The sequence below is a fragment of the Euphorbia lathyris genome, chromosome 9 (assembly GCF_963576675.1).
Source record: "Euphorbia lathyris chromosome 9, ddEupLath1.1, whole genome shotgun sequence".
Lineage (NCBI taxonomy): Eukaryota > Viridiplantae > Streptophyta > Magnoliopsida > Malpighiales > Euphorbiaceae > Euphorbia > Euphorbia lathyris.
In genome coordinates, this window is record NC_088918.1 from 68773875 (window position 1) to 68795516 (window position 21642).

The 21642-nt window shown below is 35.5% G+C and overlaps 1 long non-coding RNA gene across 2 annotated transcripts; it reads right to left on the reverse strand.

Moving 5' to 3' along the window:
* Nucleotides 1–14806: 14806 nt before the first annotated feature.
* Nucleotides 14807–19568, reverse strand: LOC136205819 (uncharacterized). Of its 2 annotated transcripts, XR_010676093.1 has the most exons (3): nt 18973–19506; nt 18764–18880; nt 14807–16118 (listed from the first exon to the last, which is right to left on the reverse strand). It is a non-coding gene; the product is annotated as an uncharacterized lncRNA (long non-coding RNA). The 2 variants fall into 2 exon arrangements; XR_010676092.1 differs by having other exon boundaries at nt 14807–18880; nt 18973–19568.
* Between the last annotated feature and the right edge of the window lie 2074 nt (nt 19569–21642).

A 21642-nucleotide genomic window follows, 5' to 3' on the forward strand; every position in this document is an offset into this window, starting at 1 on the left:
CTGCACTTGTGGTTCTGGGATGGTTGATTGATCGGCAGAGAGATGAGTTGGAGAAGTAGTAATACGAATACTGTCTGTGCTGACGGGGGCAGAAGTGTGTGGAGTCAGCACCATGCTTGAAGAAATAGCATTCACAATAATCGGCTCAACCTGACTGGTTGAGGTGGCAGAAGCATTTTGGTCGGCATGTTCCTGTTGGGAAGAAACAGAGGCTTGCTTTTCTAAGGACGCCGATGCAGTAGAAGTTGGTTGGCGTTTGAAAAATTTGAGCTTAACTGTGGAGGGGTCCTTGGTTGGCTTTGAAATAACAAAGTCAGGAAGAGTTGGTGGGGGCACAGGAAGTTCACTGTCAGTCTTCTCACTGGCCTTAACTAATTTTCTTCTTCTTCGTGGTGGAGTGTTACCGTGAATAGCATCTCCTGAGTGAGAAGGAGAAGATTCATGTTGCTCATCATCAGGTTGGTCAGTTTGCACTTGGACTTGATCAACATTGTGTTGGTCAAGTACTTGCTCTTCTCCAGCAGCATGCTCAGTCTCATGTTCACTGGCTGTCTCTTCAGAGTCCTCAGCGTCATTCTGACCGCTAGCCTCTTCTTCTTCTTCTTCTTCTTCTGTACTGTCACCATCGAGTTCTTCCTCAACTTGTGCAATGAACTGATCGTCCAAATGCACCTCAGTTTCGTCATGCTCAGCTACTGTACCTTGACATTGTGTGAAGTGGGAGTCACCCGGTACAACAAAGTCTGTAGGTATGGCGTTGAGGGGAGTCAGTGTAGAAGGCTTCTACTTCTTCTGAGGTTGCTCAGTAGTTTCCTCAGTTCCAGGCTCAACTTGCCTGCTTCGTTTCTCAGCTGACTTAGCAGCTGACTTCTGTCTTTTAGCTGGAGACTCAACATTTTTGGAAGGAGTCTCAGCAGCTTTTCTTTTCCGAGAAGCTGGGGCCTTAGTCCTTCTTCCTTTCTGTGGGACAGCAGTTCCCTCAGCTTGCTGTTCAGTAGTCGCAGCAGCAGCAGTTTTACCTTTCTTCAAAGGCTGTCCAAATTTTAATGCTCTCAGCGAAGCCGCTGTGATCTCAGATCCTCGAGTCATCTCCTCATTTACAAGATCAACTTTGTGGTCAATTAGGATTCTGGTGATGATCGATCCTAGCCTCATCGTACCAGTACTTCGTAGGAAGCCAGCGACAAGAAAGACTGGCAGATTAATTGGTGTGTACGTCAACATATGCCATATAAAGCATTGCTCGAAGTTCGTTGCTGAGGTAGTGCAGTTGATCTTCGGATAGATGAAATAGGTCAGCAGATAATGAGCCATATTTTGGTGCTGACCCATGGAAGAAGCTGAGACTTCTCCTGAGTGACCCTCAGGTTTGTAGAAGTTGATCTCGTACCCAGTGCCATCCTGATCTCCTGATCTTCTTAGCCTTGTTCCCTCAGTCTTTAACTGGAGCAAATTTCCTAGGTATAGAGGGTTGATGAAGATGGTTTTCTTTTTCACCTCGGTGACCAGGTAGTCCTGGTTGTCGTCAGCAACGCGAAGGTTGTGGTAAAATTCCCTCACAAGGTCAGGGTAGGTATGATCCCTAACTGAAAATAGCCCAGTCCATCCATTCTGTGAAATCCACTCGCAGAAGGGTTGTTCGTTTTGTACGAAGGCTTCAGATACCCATCTTGAGGGCTCAAATTTCCATTCTCGGACGTTTTCGAAAACCTTTGAGTAGGTCCTGATTTTTACAGGGTTTCCCTGACCAGCTTTTCCTTTGCTGGGTGTGGGAGGATTCCTTGTAGGTTCATCGGAGCTAGGTTTAGAGTGACCATTGCCGGAGATGTTGAAGGAAGCTTTAGTCATAGCTTAGGAGAAGAAAGTATGGAAATCTTAGAGAGAGAGAGAGAGAATTTCTTTGCCAGAGAGCTCGATAATCGTAAAAAATAAAAATGGGGAATTACCCATTATTTATAGAGGTGATGTGTGGTGTGGATTTAATCGAATCCATGTGTCAGTTTTTCCTTGGGATTGTGAACCGACAAAGATCCTGGCATTTATGACACATACGGCGTATACGTCATCCTAAAGGCTATACGCGTGCTTTTGCATTTATTTTAACGGATCTAACACTCAGCGTTTAGAATACTAAGCGTTTGATATTCTGAGTGGTCAGTATTGCATAAACGGATGATTTCTAAGTTTAAAGCTAACTTATTCAGTATGCAAGTTTACTCAGTATTTGCTGTTTAATTAATTTCAATGAGTACACAGCAAAAACAATCATTCAGCATAATAATTCACTCAGCATGCATATTCATTTAGTTCAGGAATTTACTGAAGAGGATTAAACATACCAATAGCTTCTCTCAGTATGCTGAACTGCTCACGAGCCAGTGGCTTCGTGAAGATATCCGCAAGCTGCTCGTCCGTTGGGACAAAGGTCAGCTTGATCTCACCCTTAAGTACATGGTCTCTAATGAAGTGATGTCTGATGCTGACATGCTTCATTCTGCTGTGTTGAATTGGGTTCTTTGAAAGATCAATTGCACTTTTGTTGTCACATTTGACTTCAATTGTCTTCGTTTGAACACCATAGTCTTCAAGCTGTTGCTTAATCCATAGGACTTGAGCAACAGAATGACCAGCAGCAATGTACTCAGCTTCAGTGATAGACAAGGCTACTGACGCCTGCTTTTTGCTGAACCAGGATACAAGACAGCTTCCTAAGAAGTGACATCCTCCAGAGGTGCTTTTACGTTCCAGCTTATCCCGTCCATAGTCAGCGTCAGTGTATCCGATGAGTGTGAAGTCATGATTATTGGGATACCATAAACCTGCGTTCACTGAGCTTTGCAAATATCTAAAGATTCTTTTTCAAGCAATGTAATGAGATTCCTTAGGGTTAGATTGATATCTAGCACAGTAGCATACTGAAAACTGAATGTCCGATCTACTGGCTGTTAAGTAAAGTAGAGAGCCTATCATACCTCGATATAATTTGCTGTCTACTGACTTACCATTCTCGTCAGTGCAGAGGACAGTGTCAGTGCCCATAGGAGTGGATATTGGCTTGCAATTTTCCAAGTCATATTTCTTTAATATCTCCTTGGCATATTTGGCTTGACTGATGAAGATGTCGTTCTTTCCTTGTTTAATTTGAAGACCGAGGAAGAAGTTGAGTTCTCCCATCATGGACATTTCAAACTCAGTCTGCATTTGTTTGCTAAACTCCTTGCACATTGATTCGTTAGTTGCACCAAATATTATATCATCAACATAAATTTGGGCCAGCAGGGTATCTTTACCCTTTCTCTTAATGAATAAGGTTGTATCAGCTTTGCCCCTGACGTAATTTCTAGTCAGCAGGAAACTGGTCAGCCTCTCATACCAAGCACGTGGTGCTTGCTTGAGGCCGTACAGAGCCTTTTTGAGTTTGTAAACATGGTTTGGGAATTTAGGGTCCTCAAAACCTGGAGGTTGATTAACATAAAACTCCTCGTTTATAACTCCATTAAGAAATGCACTTTTGACATCCATTTGGAATAATTTAAAGTTCATGTAAGATGCATATGCACATAGAATTCTAATTGCCTCTAGCCTTGCCACTGGGGCAAAGGTCTCACCGTAGTCAATACCTTCTTGCTGACTGTAGCCCTGAGCTACAAGCCTTGCTTTGTTCCTGACTACATTCCGTTGTTCATCCATCTTGTTCCTGAAGACCCATCTTGTTCCAATGGTCTTTTGACTCTTTGGATGAGGCACTAGCTCCCATACATCATTTCTTCTGAATTGATCGAGCTCCTCTTGCATTGTGTTCATCCAGAATTCATCGTACTCAGCTTCAGCGAAATTCTTCGGTTCTTGAACTGAGACGAAGGCAACATTGCTGAGGTACTTCCTGAGTTGATTCCTCGTCATCAGGGTATTCCTAGCGGAATCAAGGATTGCACTTTCTGAGTGCCCTCTTGGAATCCTTATCTCTTTAGGTAGATTTATGTCTTGTGCTGTTTCTGTTTCAACAATCTCTGCAGAAGTAGATGGGCCAGTAAAAGTAATCTTAGGTTCACTCTTACTCTTGGTCAGCCTTTTAGTGAATGACTCAGTAGCTGGTTCTTGGTCAGCGGTGGTTACTGAGTGTGGATCATCTTCGGTCAGCGGCTGGTATCTACCTGCAGGGTTAGTTTCGTCAAACTCTACATGTACTGACTCTTCTAAAACTTGAGTTCGCTTATTAAAGACTCTGTATGCTTTGCTGTTTGTTGAGTAGCCCAAAAAGATAGCATCATCAGCTTTTGAATCAAACTTTGCTAAGCTATCTTTGGTATTTAAAATAAAACATTTACAGCCAAAGGCACGAAAGTATCCAATGTTGGGCTTTCGTCCTTTCCAAAGTTCATAGGGGGTTTTCTTTAATATAGGTCTAACTAGAGCCCTATTAAGAATATAGCATGCTGTGTTGACAACCTCTCCCCAAAAATACTTTGGAAGCCTATGCTCATCCAGCATTGTCCTGGCTATTTCAACCAGAGTTCTGTTCTTCCTTTCTACAACCCCATTTTGTTGAGGTGTTCTAGGAGCAGAGAAATTGTGGTCAATGTCGCTGGCTTCACAGAATTCAACAAACTTTTGGTTTTTGAATTCTCCACCATTATCGCTACGGATGTGAGCTAATTTTAGGTCTTTACCATTTTCAATTTTTCTAACCAAATTTGAAAATGTCTCAAAGGTTTCATCCTTGCTGGTCAGCAAGATGACCCACGTATACCGAGAGAAGTCATCTATAATGACCAAGGAAAATCTTCTTCCACCCAGACTCAGCGGTTGGACTGGACCGAAGAGATCCAAGTGTAGTAACTCTAACGGACGCTTAGTTGAGACAATATTTTTGCTGTGAAAAGATTGTTTGGTTTGTTTTCCAGCTTGGCAAGCGTAGCATAATTGATCTTTTTCAAATTTAAGTTCAGGCAGTCCCTCAACCAATTGCTTTCTTGCTAGTTTGGCCAGGAGGTCCATGCTTACATGACCAAGTCTCCTGTGCCATAGCCAGGAATTCTCTTCCTTTGATACTAAGCACACAGTTTTTGAAAACTTTTTCTATAAGTCTAGCATAAAGACATTATCTATGCGAAGGGCAGTTAAGATTAACTCATTTGTTTTACCCTCGTATATTTTACATCCAGTAGCATCAAATATAACTTTTCTCCCATTGTCACATAGCTGAGCTATGCTGAGTAAGTTATATTTGAGTCCGCTGACTAGGGAGACAGATTCAATAGTAGGATTACCTCCGATGGTTCCTGACCCTACTATCTTACCCTTCTTGTTGTCTCCAAAACTTACACTTCCTCCTCGTTTACGCTCAACCGTGATGAACTGAGTTTCATCACCAGTTATATGCCTCGAGCATGCGCCGTCAATATACCACATCTTTGACTTCTCAGCACATCTCAGGCTTACCTGCATTGTAACTAGTTACTTTTAGGTACCCAATTCTTTTTGGGTCCTTGCTTGTTAGGTGCAACAGGTAAAGCATCATATTTTATTTTATGGCGACATACTTGGACAGTATGGCCATTCTTTCCACAGAAGTCACAGCTGACCTTCTGTTTAGGATGTTTCACTGACTTGTCAGCACCTTAGTGCTGAGCGTGCCAGCACACCTTAGTGGTGTGTCCTATCTTCCCACAAAAGTCACACTGGACTTTTCGCTGGGGATTCCATCTCTGCTGAGTACCTTGGTACTGAGTTCTCAGAGGAATGTTTCTTTTATCTGGAACCTTTAGTTGGTTCTGGATAGTTGTGACGTCCTTTCTCAGTTTCAATGAAACTGATTGGACTTCAGAGACAGACTCATGTATGATCTTCATGTTATCATGCAGAGTTGAGTTGTCCTGAAGAAGGAATCTGAGGTCACTCAGTTTGACCTCTTCCACTTCGTCACACCGCCTGCTAAGTGCTCTAACTTTCTTATTACACTTCTTGACAAGTGTGTAGAGATCACTCAGGGCATTAACCATATCGTTTCTGAGCTGGGGAAGAGTAATTACCTCATTTGATTGCTCTTCGTCATCTGATGCAACGGATAGGTCAGCATGCTCAGAGACGCACGGCTCAGCAAGTTCGTCAGCCATGAAGCATATCTTCGCTGACTCGGTGGCCTCAGTTTCTGTAGATGAAGACTCATCACTGTCGCTCCATGTAGCCACCATTGCCTTTTTACTGCTCTTCTTATCTTTCCTCAGTGTGGGGCAGCTTGACTTAATATGGCCAGTTTGATGGCACTCAAAGCATGTAATGGACTTTGAGCTATCCTTTTTGTATTTGCTGTCGCTTGAGTCAACTTTATACTTATCAAACTTTCTGTAAGGCTTCTTAGAGTATTTGTCATTTTTCCTGAATAGCCTTTTCATCTTCCTTGTGAACATAGCCATCTCCTCATCATCAGTTGAGCTCCCGTCAGTGGAGTCAGCTTTCATGACAAGGGATTTCTGCTTCTTGTCTTCAGATTTTTCCTTCACCTCGAAGTTTTTCATGGATATCTCATGGGTCAGCAACGAGCCGATGAGTTCGTCATATTTGTAGGTGGTTAAATCCTGAGCTTCCTCAACAGCTGTCTTCTTTGCTTGCCAGTCTTTAGGAAGACTCCTGAGTATCTTTTTGACTTGTTCTTCCTCAGTGAAGATTTTCCCAAGTCTCTTGAGCTCATTAATGATGTTGGTGAACCTTGCATTCATATCTGAAATGCCATCATCATTGTTCATCTCGAACAGCTCGTACAGTCTCATCTGCTGATACACCTTGGACTCCTTTACTTTATTGGTTCCCTCGTAGGTGACTTCCAGCTTTTTCTAGATCTCTTGTGCCGACTCACAACCTGAGATTTTATTATATTCTGCAGCATCGAGCGCATAGTGAAGTATATTGATAGCCGAAGCGTGATTTTGGAGCTTCTTAAGATCATCCTCTGTCCATTTGGCCTCAGCTTTTACAACTGTTTGGCCAGCCACAACTTCGACAGGTACAAATGGGTCTTGGACTATAGATAGCCAGGCACTCATGTTTGTAGCCTGAATGAAATTTTTCATCCTATTCTTCCAGAAGGTATAGTTTGACCCGAAGAATAGGGGAGGCCTAGTAATGGACAGCCCCTCAGGCAATATCTGAGTTGTTTGGTTTCCAGGGAGAAACCGAGTGCTGTTTTCGCCCATGGTAGGGATCAGCTCAAGGTTGTTAGACCTTTTACAGTGAGCTTTTAAGCTCTGATACCACTTGTTGGTCCCTTGTAAGGTTGCAAGTATAGTTCCAAGGGGGGGTTAGGAACTATTTAAACTTTTTCGCAATTAGGGCAGACTTCTTTTTCTAAGGAAAAAGGTTTTAACAGCGGCGCTGAGTAAACAACAAGATACTGGCTTAGTCAACTGGTGACTAGGTCAGTTTCTTAGCTTGAGTCAGGAGATAGCACTTAGAGTCTATTCCTGAGCTCAGATGTTCAACACGCACAACTCAACTTGACCTCTTTACTTGGTCAGTTTTTGGTTATTTTAAGCAAGCAATATATATAAGGAGTTAAAGGTAAGAAATACTTTACTCAGCATTTTTATCCAGGTTCGGCTTCTTCTAAGCCTACGTCCTGTCCCCGGAACACGTTCCGAGATTTCGAATCCTCTATTGAGCTCTTTAAAGGTAGAGCCTCAAACCTTTTACAATCTTAGCAACTGAGTATAACAAGAGTACCTTCCTCTATACCTCTACTCAATCCTGCTGAGTACTATAATCGAGTACTCAGCCTCTCCTTTCTATCTCTAGAAATGATAAGTGTTTGTCCTATACAATGATTTTCTAAGACACTTTAGACGATTGAAATAATCACTCTAGACTTTTACACAAATGTATGAATTGTAGTGTAAGATTTGCTTTGCTTTTTGCTTGCAGAACTTGTGTAGAAATTTGGTCAGCGTAATGGCTTGATCAAGTTCTGTGTGGAATGAAGCTTCTGATGGCACTATTTATAGAGACGTCTGGGCATCGGTCATTTCGAATTTCGAAATAACAGTTGGAGGGAAAACGGCTTCCTGTCGTTGTCATCCTGACTTGCTCAGAGCTCTCGGCCAATCAGATTTGTGTATCTTCTGTCCTCGGTCAGCTCAGCAGACTGTCTCTCTTTTTATGGTAAAGTCAACTGGACAGCATACTGTGTCGTCTGAACTTTACCCAAAGAGGAAATACTTTGTCTGGAAGTTTTCCTTAGCCAGCTGCTGTCTTTGTACGTTTGTCCAATCTACTCAGCAACTTCATCTTGAAGTTGTTCCCGAAGGTCTTCTAGATCCTTCTTTTGCTGAGTTGCGTTTTGTCCAAAACGGCAACGTTTTGATAAAAGCTGGCCGAGTTGTACTGAGTTGTTTGACTTGGGCTTTGACACTTGTATTGGGCTTGGGCCTTTTAATTCTTGTGTCTTATAATCAATTTAACTCAACATTGAACAAACACATTAGTAGAATAAATCAAAGCATTTAAACTTAGTGTGTTTAGAATATGTATTTCAATTATACTTAAACAATTTTGTCAAATCAAAATTATGTGGAAAGGTGTTTCAACATTCCCCATAGGCGAGCCTCTTCAACTCGGGATAAATAGCTCTAGGCTTCTACAATACTTCACTTTTATGATACCCTAAAGGATTTTGTTTCGTGCCAAATTCTCCTATTAGACTCATGTTGTATATAAACACATAAATACAACGTTTCACTTCAAGATTTTGGATGCTTCCTTCTTTATCTCTTTCATGAGCCTTATTTTTGTTTGAACTATTTTTTATCGGCCAACATGAGTGTTTTGAGAAGCTTTTCCCCTTCTTCTCCATCCATGATCTCCAGTTCAACTAGCTTAACTATAGTGCTTCTGTGTATGTCTATTGGGCTAACATTTGGTTTCCTTGGGGGACTTTCATTCCCTCTTGAGTGGGGATGTGTCAAGCTAAATGATAAATGGATTGGGCTCCGACCGATTCAAATAGGAGAATTTGGCCTATGATCACATTATATACTGGGGAGTGTAGTGTTGACTAATAAGAATTTAGTATCGACCGTCACTTTGGATGATGGCCCCTTATTTCTACCTTCATTATGATGCTCCTTAGGATTGGTATGCCGTGTCCAGTAATTCGCAGCAGTGGAGCTAGGGCCGGGAACAGCTTGTCTGGTGCTACCTAAAGTGGTTCATATGCCTTTTGCATAATTATATTAGTTAAGCTCACTAAGTCAATAAGTACCCTCTAAACTATGAAGTTCTCAATTTGCATTTGGGTTACCAAAGCATTCACATATGTTTTCTTAGGAACATTTTTTAAGTTTTGAAAAGAAAACTCTAACTTGCACCCATGCAAAGTGTCTATATTTGAATTAAGGGTCGAAATGGCATTTGAAGTTGGAAAACAGGACCAGTTTGGCCCAAATTAATGTTTAGGTATCAACTCAATCCTGAAATTAACAATAGTTGACAAATTAGTCCAAATTTGACAAACATTTATGTATTGAAACTGATTGTATTTGGACTAATTTTGTCAAATATTGACCATTTCATGGTTGAGTTAATACATAAATTTCAATTTGGACTAAATTGATCATGCTTGCGAACTTTAAAGGCTATTTGGACCCTTAACTGCCCTATCTTCAAAGCTCCATTCTAGCTTTGCCATCCCGTCTTTGATAGGTCCTTCGACAATGATGTTGATTACCCATCGATGTGCCTAGATTGAAGGTTGGGGAGCCTATTATTCATGATCAAGTTCTTTTAATGGCTTCTTAAGAAAACAATTTACCAATCCTTTCCAGCCATCTTATCCAGCTCGGGAGCTAGTTGCCTACAACTTTTGGTATTAAACCCCTCACTCTTGTGAAACTCGTAATAAATTTCATCATTGTTTCATTGTCCAAAACTCTTAAGCTTGGAAGAGTATTTAGTTTGTTGCATGTTTTTTTTTTACATAATATAGGACTTTTATATGTGGAGCGATGAGAGGTATAAAGTCTCACTCCAGACATTCCCGCAGTAATCTTTTCCATTCTGAACGACGTTGATATTTCTGACCTCCTTTTTTTTCCTTCAAAAGTGGATTGTGTCGATGTTATCCCATTTCATAAAGTCTCTGGCCCATTTCCTGAGATCTAGCCATGATCAGAGTCGGTAAGTAGTGAGATCCTTTGATAGATCTTTGCTTCCCATAGCATCATCCGCCACATCAACATTGTGGTGTCATATTTAAATGAAGAACTTAATTTGGAGCCTTTCCACCTATTCTTGTAGAAAAAGCTAATAGTGTGAAATATCTTATCAATATCTCGAATAGACTTTTAGAAAAATAAAAAAAAAAATAGATAAAAAGGATAATAATTTGAAAAGAGGGATTGATGTTTAAATTAGGTAAGGAAGGAAACAAAAGTGAGGTGGTAGGGTTGATATGATATGATTTGGTATCCTCTTTCAAAGTAGGATTTTGATGATTTTTTTCAATTTTGCACCATTTTTTTGACTTCTAAAGTTGTAATTGGAATCTTAGTATGAAAAACATATAGATTGAAAAAGTGAATTATCTATATTTTAATTTAATTATCTTTTTTATTAATAGTTCAATCAAAATCTCTATCTATCTAATGACTATAAAGAAACTTTTTATACTAGAAAGAAAAGAAATAAAATTTCAGGAAAACATCATTATCATTGCATTATTCTTGTGTTGTGTACTTATAAAATTTGTGTCATTTTCTCCAACTTGGTTGGTATAAATTAAATTAACAAAGCCAACTCAACCATAATCATGAACTCTCTCCACTATCATATATTATTTATTAAAATGAAAATGAAAAATATTTATTCAAATAGCATAATATAGTGTGAAATGCACAAGAGTGGTATACTATAGATTGAGAAGTGATGTCAACAAAAGGGTAGTTGACATTCTTGTGAAATAGCATAACATATTTTGGGATTTGTTTGAAAATTTTAATTCTAACTTCATGCCATTTTAGATAGAAAAATTGATTGGGATAGTGATATGATAGCCACATTAGAAAAATATCTTACTTTTATATAGATATGTTTATTGATTGAGTTAGGCTGGATCTAACAGGCTTTTTTATATAGAAATTCTCATCCAAAAGTCATCCAATCCGCTATTAATTTAGACGGATTCGGGCTTAAAAATCGAATTCTAAACTCAGCCCATATAAATCCACTTAAAAATATATATGTATAAGTTTTAATTATAAAAAATAAAATTTATATTTAAAAATAAATATTTAACTATAAATATATAAATTACTAATTAAAATTAATAAGACGGGCCGATCTGAACCGGTTCGGTCTGTGCTATTTTTTTTATCAATCTTAAACCCGTCTAAAAAATAGACGAACTTTAGTTGGACTAGATCGGAATGGACTAAAATCAATTTTAGTGTTAAAGCCCGGTCCAAATGAGATGGGCCTGGGCAGATCAGACGGATACCCAGATCCGTGAACATGTCTACTTTTATATATGATAGACATGGATATCACGTGTGTCATGTGGCGGAAAAATAATTAAAAAAATTACATGGTTTAGTTGTCACGTGGCATTATTAATCAGTTGAGTTAAATAAATAAAAATATAATGACTTTTGTTTTACATGTTATATATAAAAGTTAGTTATATTGGACATGACTATTACTTAATTATTGTGATGAATTTTTTATCTGAATTAGTTGGAATGTTGTTATTAAAATAAAATGAAAATTCAACAACCTTATTGCAACCTCATTGAAAGAAATGTAGTTCAATAACTTTTTCGAAACATACCCAAATTTTAATAACCATCAGTTTAATCATGACTTCTATATTTTGAGTATATAGTTTATTTTTAGGTTAAATACATCGCCTTTGAACTTGTCAAAAAAGTTTATTTGACTCCATAAACTTTCAAACTGTAATGATAACGTTTCCAACTTGCTTAAAATATAATCAATTAATCTATAGTTTCCAAAAAAAAGTAAACTACATGTAGAATGTGTGTTGCACGCGTAAACGACACGCTGGATTTAGATTGGCACGTAGGAAAAAAGAATGGGGTTAACTTTTTTCACCGTAAAATTCAATATTTCTTGTTACTTGAATAGAATTTCTAACGTGTCTTACTCAAGTTGTAACAACTCTTCTTCTTGGTGTACTATATTATTAAAATATATAAAAAAGTAACAATGTTAGTGCATAATTTATAAAATTATGGCTTTCACATTGAAAAAGAACCCCTTTTTTCCCTAAGTTTCAGCCCAATATTCATATGTGATATTTTGTAAATAATATATTAGGAACCAAAATATCCAGTTACTTTGAGGAATTTAGTAAATTTTCTGATAATTATATTTATCATTTGATTATTATTTCCTAATATATGAAAAGAAAAGAAAAGAAATATCAAGTTGCTTGAGGAAGGTGCATCATTCAAATAATTTGTTTTTGGAATAAACTGCATTTCATATATAATAATTGCATCGAAACATAAATGCTACTAATAAAGAGTTAATTTAAAATAATAATTAGAGTCGTAATCCAGCACTAAAACAATATGATGATACATACGATGAATACGAGATATGGTAAAGTGGAAATCATCATCATATCATACTTTATTAAACTGTGGTTTATTATTATTTAATCCTTCCAAATTCCAATCAATGTGCCTACCATATCATATCATATCATCCACTCAGATAAATATATATATTTATTTAGGGTTGGTTTTGGTCCATATTGAAAGGTACATGTGGGATTTTAGGGAATAATTATAAATGGGTCCCTTCCCTTCCCTTCCCTTCCCTTCCCTTCCCTACCATTTTATTACCTTTTGTCCCAACATCACCGGCAGCCACACTTTCTCTTTTACTTATTATTTATAACAATTGCTAAATCGACTTTTATATGATACGTTTATTTCAATCACCCTTAAAAGTGGAACTGGGAGTGTTTGTTTACCTGCTTTTTTTCTTTACGATCCATGAATAAAGGTGATATTTATGTTGTGATGCGAGCATCCAATCGATTAGACGAGAGGAGACGAGTGGTGAAAGAAGCGGGGTTAAATGGACAACACACCTAGACAAAGCAAAGATCATTTATGTGAAATTAGACATTACACGCCTTGTGGATTACTGAAATGAACATCAGAGGTTCAGCAGTAATCCCACATGCCATGTGAGAATCTCACACGCCTCGTGGGCTACTAAAACCAGCAGTTCCCGTTCGATTTAAAATATCCACACACAGTGTGGACTTTTAAAATGCTGTAAAAGAGCAATCTTGCCTCTCACTCGAGCTTTCTCTTAATTACAACTTTACCACCACTTGTTTACAATTCATTACTCCTTACCTCTATCTCATTTTACCTTTTTAAGTTTCATCTATTTTAGTTGTATGCATTTACCTTTTTATGTAGGCTTAATACACATCCAACCCCCTAAACTTGTAACTTTTTTTCACTTGACCCCCTCAACTTAGGGGACAACCTCTCAACCCCCTCAACTCTCCAAAAACATCACATACAACCCCTTACACCACTATGTTTGGTCAAAATATTGACCCGTGTAGAAAACGCGTTTGACTATTGACCACACCAATGCCACGTGTCATTTTTTTATTAAATTTTTCCATATTCGTGCGAGGTGCTGTCGCTGTTTGTCGTCGCAACCTTATCGAGGTGCTGAGGTTGGCGGTAGTGGTCGTCGAGGTGAAATGTATCCAAGTGATTGTTACAAAAATGACACGTGACATGGGTGTGGTCAACAGTCAAACGCGTTTTCTACACGGGTCAATATTTTGACCGAACATAGGGGTATAAGGGGCTGTATGTGATATTTTTGGAGAGTTGAGGGGGTTAAGAGGTTGTCCCCTAAGTTGAGGGGGCCAGATGGAAAAAAGTTACAAGTTTAGGGGGTTGGATACCTATTAAGCCTGTAATTTCATCTTTAGGTTTAGAGATGATATAAATTCATCTATTTCATTGGTAAAACTTAACCTTTTTATCAATTAATTTATTATCTTTCTCTTTGGGATGTATTAGGGGTTCATCCCTTTTATCAGTGGAGATCTTCGATTCCTACGGGTTTTAACTCGTAAATATTGAGATTAACTCCTAGTTTAACTAGAGAAAAAAACCACTTAATTGATTTACGATTAAAATCAACTCACTCGTCATTAATCTACATCATATTGAGCATTTCGAGATAGGGGATCAAATGGTGGATATTTTCACAAAGCCACATGGTAGACAAATTTTTGAAGAAAATATAGAAAGTTTGGGGGTAAGGAGCAAGTTTAATTTAAAAGATGCACTGTTGGCATTAGATAAATTAATTTGGACAAAATTACAATGAAGAGCCATAATAAAGAGTTGTGGGTTTTAGTAAAGAGTCGTATTGTTTTGCGAAGAGCAGTGCATTTTAGTGGATCATGTTAGACTATAAATATCTTCATTTTGATTCGGTTAAATAGTATGGAAACTACTAATAAAAAACAATCAATTTTTCTCTTTTATTTACTTTGTTTATTCTCCAATTTTAAGTTTATTTTCAACACCTAATTGATTTTTCACATTCCTATTCGGTTAGTCTTGATTTTTCACATTCTATTCAGTTAGTCACCTCCTGTTTACTTTTTATATCTGAAAAGTAGTCTTTTTATAAAAAAAAATAGACATGCTTTATGAAAAAACAGTATTTTCCAACAGCAAATAATAAAAAATAGGTAAAACAAACAGATCATAAATATAGAAAAGTGTGAAAGAAACTACTAACGAACAAAATTAAGAGTGATTGACAACTTAATAAATATAAGGATCTAATAAATGTAAACATATCTATCTATTTATTACTCTCTTCGTTATATAAATCATTCTAGTATTTTTCACACAAATTAAGAAATACAATTAAAATAGAATTAAATTAATGAATTTACATTATCGCAAAACTCTTTACTGATTATCTTGCTCAGTTTTTCTAAGGCGGTCTAAGGAGTTGCAAATTGGACCACTACGTTGGCGGGATTCCTAAAGCTTAATATCAATGCTGGATGCAGCCCATCAAAGATCTTCGTGGGTCTCGATGGTATTCTTTGTGATGGTGAGGGTTCCTCCAAACGAGCCTACTCTGAATGTCAAACTGGTACTAGATTGGCTGAGATGATAGGTCTTCAGTGTGCTTTACATTTCCTCTTAGAGGGCGGCTAGTCTCGAGTTATTATGGAGATGGATGCGGATTAGATCATCATGGCTATCCAGTTTGGGACTGAGGAACGTTCGGAGTTTGGGTTAGTTATCGAGGCATGCCATTAGACTCTTGATTCTTGCCCCACAATCTCCATTGTTTCGGTGGATCACTCAGCTAATAAAGTTACACATGAGCTTGCTAGTTTTGCTTTATCTGACAGGTCTACTGTACTTTGGCATAATATTCCCTTTCTGATTTATCAGCTTTTATCCAATGATGTAATTCTTAAATAAAGTCTAGTTTCTAAAAAAAAAAATACAATTAATATAAAGTTAAATTAATGAATTTATATTGGTTAACCTCTTTTTTTATTTTTTTTTATCTCATATCACTATTGTAGAATAAGTCTTAGAACGTTAAAAAATACATGGGTACATTGTAAACCAAGATAAAAATTCAATGTTTAGACCGAAAATCCAACTAAGAAATTCTTGAAAAACTAAAACGATTTATATTTTAGAAAAAAAAAATCACTTTCTAAAACAACTTATATAATGGGATATTAGCGACGGAGTATAACATATAAAAGCTCAACTTACTAAAAAACGCAGTTAAATATAAAAGAAAAGACTAATATTTATCTTTTCTTCTTGGCCTTATAAATGGTAGATGTTCATTGATTTTTCTATTAAAATAGCTATTTCAAAAATTTAACAAACATTTTTTTAAGTAGCGATTTCAAAATGGAACCAAAATGGACACTTAATGCAGTTTTAGGGTCCATTTGTTTTACCTGCTGTTTGTTGTTGCTGTTTGCTATTTCCTGTTACGGTTGCTGTTTGAAAAGGCTGCTTTTCCAAAAAACAGGGATTCCCTGCTTTTATAAAAAAGCTACTTTTCGGCTACAAAAGGAAAACATGAGATGTCTAACCAAACACCTAAAACTCTCATTTTTAAAATGAAAAGGCAAACAAAAGGTCGAAAAAGCAGCAACCAAACACCCTCTTACTATCCAAAATTATCTGTAGCCACAATAGTTAAATCATCAATCCCATAAAAGTCATTTACCTTCCCTAATCCTAGTAAATCACTATTGATGTATTCTAGACAAATTGTTTAACTCTTACAGAAAAATTAAAGAAGGATAAATTTGGAAAAGAATACCAAATATCATCTTGATTTTATAACAAGAAATTCTTTCAAAAATAGGAAATTTTGCATTACATATCCTTTCAAAAAAAAATTGCTCTGTTTTTTAAGGATATGGTGCAAAAGAATACACCTAAAGTTTATAACTAGGATCGATTTTACTTCAAACGTGCAATTTTGGCTTAAAGCACTATTTGGTCACTGATCTATCCAAAATTTTATCATTTGACCGCTCATCTATTATTTGGTCACAGTTGGTCCCTGATCTATCCCAGTTGGTGAAATTTCATCCAATTTGTATTAAAACTTTACCGAATCGTTATATCATTGATAAGTAATAATATTTTGACACTTGAACTTAATAGATTTTTGTTTAAGATTTGTTTTTTATTTTGTTAATCTAATTAATTATTTCCATATAGTGTGGCAAAAAAAAACTTTATGAAATATCACGTGTCAAGTTCAAGTATCAAAATATCGGTACTTGTCAATGAATAACGATTCCGTTAAGTATTCATACAAAGTGGGTGAAGTTTCACTAATTGGAATAGATCAGGGGTCAAATGTAAACAAATAATGCATCAGGAGCCAAATGATAAAATTTTAGATAAGTCAAAGATCAAATAATGCTTTAAGCCATGCAATTTTACTCCTACTGTTGGCAACAAAGAGCAATTTTAACTCTAATGTTGGTAAATTTGAGAAATAATTTATCAAACTGTTTTCTCAATAACACATTTTGTCATTTACACTTCATCAACATGTCTTCTCACGAACACATGAAAAAAAATATACTATATTTTATACGAGTTGATAAAAAAATCCACATATTTTATTGAATTTAAAAATATTAATTTTCAATTCTACTACTAAAAAAAAATAAAAACTTTAACTAATATCTAAAATAATTTTAGACCTTATTTTTCTTAAAGGATATTATTCTCTTTTCTAGATATTCTGTTTTTAATACTACATGACGTTTTTATTTAATTAATACATATTAATTGATTTTATCAAATATATACACTTATTAATTAGTTTGAAACTCAAGAATTTATTAGTACACAGGTTGGAGTGGAACGGTCTTCGGCTGGGCCCAGTGAGTTTCCATAAAGCCCAGCCCAATGCCAGGTTCGAACCGTATTGGGTTGAAGCTGAAGACATGTTAGACCATGCTCTTTTTAGGCTTTTTGCATTACCATAAAGTTACAAGTATCATCAAACTTAATTCTTAATATGTAATTTTTTTTATATACCAAATAAAATATACTTTTACACCTAATTTAAAAAGTATAAAACCCAGTTCATAAATCTCAAACTCTTAATAATATATTTTAGACCTATAGTTTATAAACTTTAATCTTTAAAAATAATAATTTTACCAGTTTGACATAATTCAAAATTATAAAACATAACTGTAAATAGTTTTTCAAAAGTGAATTTCTATATAAATTTCTCTTTTTTCTTTTTTTTATAAAATTCTAAGTTCGTCTCAAAAACTGGCAGGGATATCAATTTTCCTTGTTCAAACTTTCCAAGGAATGTGGGCCTGAGTGGGCCGAGTGAAATTAGAACTTCTATTCAGAAATAGATACAACTAATATTAAGATCACCAAATATTTAAGTAATTAAAGTATTATATACCAACATAATTACATTTCTAGTGTGGATTCCTTTTTTTTTTTAGGTAGGGTCTAGTGTGGATTCTTTTAAAACGTGATGTAAGGTATGTTTAGTTGTTGTTGTTTACCATTACTTACTTAGATATTAGTTTTTTTTTTTTTTTTTTCTAAAAGTAACGAAATTTTAAACATGTTTAAAATTAAAAGATAAAAAATAGTTATAAAAATTGGAACTAAACAAGCACTAAACATGTGTGGTATGGCAATTTCAGCTTTTAGGTAGTTTAAAATTAAATGCAATTTCAGCTTTTAGGTAGTTTAAAATTAAATTGAAATAATTTGAACAAATTTTAGCATATAAAGTTTTGAATATACCCTTTCAAAAACGAATAGTCTTGAAATACAATCACACTTTCACCCCTTTTAACTGGATTTTGTCCCGCTTAAAGCCGTACTTAAATAATACTATTGTTTATTTTATAGTTTGAAGAAGAATTTAATCAATTGCTTTTTGTTTTTTGAAATGAATTTAATCAATTTCTTTAAAGAATATTGTTTTTTTTTTTTTTGAGGTCGGAAGTAATAATGTTAATGTCCGCATATTTAAATAAAAAATATACTTAATTATTTTTACAAAGAGTTCTTTTTTTTTTTTTTTTTTTTGAAAAGCAAAAGTTTTTATATAGGCAAATTATGAAAAACTCCCTACATAACTCACTAAATGACATCAAAACCCACTTAAAAGCTGAAAAGGCGAGATAAAGGTGCGGACTAACCAATTAGGGTTTTAAGGAGGGACATCATCTTCTTCATCTTCTGGTTTGGCTTGGCGAGTTCCAATTGAATCGCCATGAAAACTCGATCAAGCCAGAAGAAACTCGTAACTCACCTTCCTACAGATTCAAATCCATCAGATTTCCATTTCGAAATAACAAAAATCGCAGTCTCTCAAATCTGTGAATCAGTTGGATTCAAATCCACTCACCTTTCATCTCTTCAAAGTTTATCTCACATAGCGACTCTCTTCATCAAATCCGTCGCAGAAACCGCCGCATCTTATTCCAACAGATCAAATCGTACTCAATCAAATCTCTTTGACATCATCAATGCCCTCCACGACCTCGCTTTGCCGCAGGGCTTCGTCGGAGCACCCGACGTTCACAGCAGTCGATTATTGAGTTCAAAAGTAATGAAAGATTTATCAGTTTTCGTAAAAATCAACGACGAAATACCTTTCGCCAAACCGATTCCGAGGCCGGCTCCGACTTCGATTCCAATTCCGAATCCTCCGTCGCGGCCGATTTTGAATTCTGAGATGATTCCGAAGTGGCTGCCGGAATTTCCAGACGAGAGTACGTATATGAAATTTGAAAGAAGAAGCAAAAGGAGATGCGAGGTTTGGGAGAATACGGAAATGGTGAAAAGTTGCAGAGAAATTGAGAGGGAAAAGAAAAACAGAGAGAAGAAAAACGTTAACAGCGATTTGAGGAGAGAGAGGGAGAGGGTGAGGTTTAATATCAATAAACTGTAGAAATATTATCTTAATTGGTAACCACGAGATTCGAACACTGGTTTCCTCAGCAACCATGTTGTTTTACCATCTCACCTATTCTTGCAGAAGGCAAATTTTGTTCTTTAATATTATTTTATTATGTTAGGTTCCTCTGCTTTGTCATTTAATTATTAATTACAATAATTTTAGTTCAGTTTATTATATTTATTTTTTATTATTTTTATAAATGTTTTATTTTAATTATTGTTATTTTTAAAGGGTATACAGCTCTACTAGAATTCAGTTCAGTTCCGTTTATTTATTTTCAGTAAAAAAGAATAGAGTCTTATACTTTTATTTACTCCATTCTTTATTTCTATTTGACTTTTTTTTTTTAGAATTTTTTTAATGTAAACGTGTAAAACAAAATGAATTCTTAGTACATACAATAAGTTTTAAGATGCAATTTGAATTCTTTATTTTATATATGGAAATTCATAATCTCTTAAATATAATGTTACTAACATTATAGTTAAACTTTAATTTTTTGATATAAATGCTTTAAACTTTATATTTTATAAAAGGTTTAATATCTTCTCAGTCCCCTTCAAGTTGTTCCAATACTGCAACTGATTTCTCAAATTTAGACTTGTGATAACTAACCCACTCAACTTGCTTATTTGGAACATGACCTTTCAAATTGCTCAATTGGAACAAATAACTTTCCAAGTTGCTTATTTAGAACAAATAACCCATAAACCCAAAAAAATATTCAACATAATATTACATCATAAATAAAAGATTTCAAATTATCGATTGCTATATCTAACTAATCTAGTGGTACATTAAGTAAAAAGCAAAAAAACTCATGAAATAACCTATTTGAGGGGTTATTTGTTCGAATTAACCAAGTTGAAGGGATTAGTTGTCGCAAGTCTAAGTTTGGGGGGTTAGTTGCAGTATTGGGACAACTTGAAGGGATTGTGAAGGTATTAAGCTTTTATAAAAAGATTGATAAAAATTATTAAAAGTTTAACAAAATAATGAGTAAGAATAGGTATTGAAGCAGTTTGAAACATTTTTTATTGGTATTTGTAACTATTTTAGGCACATTAGAAAAAAAAAATTATGATTAACTGTGATTTAGTTGTTAGCATCTTAACAAGTTTTTTTCAATTGTATTAGTTAGAGGTGGCAAAAACATATAAGACCCGATCATATGACACGAAATCGATATGCACTTTTTTTTTTGAAGAGGAATATCGAACATTTTATTAAAAAAATTGGTGAAGCCTCCCGAGTTAGGATGCTTCTAATGAATACATGAATGTGTAAATGAATAAAAGAATTAGTATAGGAATGAACATTACGCACCATGATATGGCTGCTTCATTCGACATGCACTTTTAGTGTTTGAGTTTAGCTTAGTAGGTAACGTGTCATTTTGTGGTTGTCACGAAATTGACACACAAACTTTTAGGTTAAGTTCGTGTTGACATGCCAACTGAAATGACACGAATATTTAAAATTATTTTTATTTTTTCTCATATTTCTACATGTCACTTTTATTATACTTCATCTGATCTCTTTATTCGCTTGAATTGTATCAGTTCTCTATTATTTTTTCGTTTATACCTTTTTTGAATTTAGCACGAGCGGAAACGACTTATCTTGTTCGTGGATCAATAGATCTACGTGGTTGCAACAAAACAAATGATTTACATCCGAATGTTCAGAATGGCTTAAATGATGATGAGTGGATTGCAAATGATTTTTTACGGATTTGGATTTATGAAAAGTATATTTTTTCTTGTTCTTTTATGCTGTTAATACTTTTTATGGTTATTTATGCTCTTTGTAGTCATTTTAGTACCTTTATGGATCTTGTAAGGTTTTTATACCTTATGTTTGTTTGTTGTACTTGGTGTTTGTTCATCTATTGAAGATACAACTATTTCCATCAAAAAAAAAAAAAAAAGACTCGAGCCTCCTATATTGTTCTAAACCCATTACATGACCCTTCAACATTATATTAGCGGATTTTTGAATAGTTAGTGTTAACATTTTAATCCAAAAATGATATAAAATATTTTAAAATGGTATTATATCCTCTTATATTTTTAAAAGTCATCACTAATATACGTACATAGTAAACTTTTATGT